Consider the following 1,438-nt stretch of genomic DNA (forward strand, 5'->3'; position numbering starts at 1 on the left):
GTCACATACTTTGAGCATGTTTCCAGAAGGTGGAGGGTTAGTTCAGGAGAGGATGACCCTGAATGAGATAGAATGACACAATAACTGGGGGAATAGAGGTTGGTGTATCGAAGATAGTAATATTGACTGAGGATTAATAGCTATTGTTCATAGGATTGCTGTGAGTCACAGTCAACTTGATAGTACATAACAATAACAACAGTTACCAAATAATTTAGAGAAGAACTAACTGGCCAAGAGAAAGAAGAGATTCATGTTTGTGCTTATGAAAGAGTTGATACAACAGAAGGTGTATATTTTTAAAAAACAGCATTAATATCACACACAAGATCATCCTGGACCTTTTTAAAAAATGGCTGGTTGTTGTTGTTGTTGTTGTTGTTGTTGTTATACCCTTGAGTCACCTGTGACTAATAGTGACCCTATGCAGAATATCACTGAACACCACTCTATTCTGAGCCAATCTTCCTGTTTCTTACACACCTAGCCCCATTATCCCAGATACTGTGTCAATCCATCTCATCCAGGGTCTTCCTCTTTTATTCTGTCCCTCCACCCTTCTGAACATGATGTCCTTCTCCAAGGACTATTCCAACCTGGTAACATGTCCAAGTATGTGAGATTGAGTTTAAAATCCTTGTCTCTAAGGTACAATACGGTCTCATCCTCTTTCTTCAGGGCAAACATATTTGTTCTCTTGGCAGTCCATGGTATGATTAACACTCTTCTCCAAGCTCTACAAAAGTAGCTGAAGGTGCATGGAAATGTACAGAGAACTGCAAAAAATTTAAGTTAAATTCAGAAGAGATCATGGACTGAAAAACATCTTTGCTGATGTCAAATGAATCTTGATTGAAAGCAGAGACTGCCAGAAAAATGTGTGTTTGTATTTTGATTTATTTTATTGAGTAAACAAAAAGCCTTTTTCTGTATATATTACAATAGATCACAGGAAACGTTGTCATAAATGAAGATTTCAGAATATTTAATTACATTCATATGATATTTGAATTTGAACCCAAAATCAGCAATTTTAACAGAACAATGAGATATTATATAATTTCAAATAAAAACTACTGTGCTTCACAATTTTATTAGTTGGTGCATACAGAAGAATTTCATGAAACCAAGTATGAGAAAGAGCCTGTGGTGATGAAGGAAGAAGTTCAAGCTGCTCAGAAATAATTTACAAAAAAAACACTGCCCTGGGAATTGATGGCATACATACTGACATATTTCAAAAAATAGACATTGCCCTAAATGTGCTCACCAAGTTGTGCCAAGAAATAAGAAAGACAACCCCCGGGCCAACTGACTGGAAGAGAACTATATTTGTCCTCATTCCAAAGAAAGGTGACCCGACATGGTATGGAAATTACCAAACGATATCATTGATATCACCTGCAAGCAAGATTCTGCTGAAGATTATCCAAAAACT

The sequence above is a fragment of the Elephantulus edwardii genome, unplaced genomic scaffold, assembly GCF_000299155.1.
Source record: "Elephantulus edwardii isolate Elephantulus edwardi_28Jun2011 unplaced genomic scaffold, EleEdw1.0 scaffold00018, whole genome shotgun sequence".
NCBI lineage: Eukaryota > Metazoa > Chordata > Mammalia > Macroscelidea > Macroscelididae > Elephantulus > Elephantulus edwardii.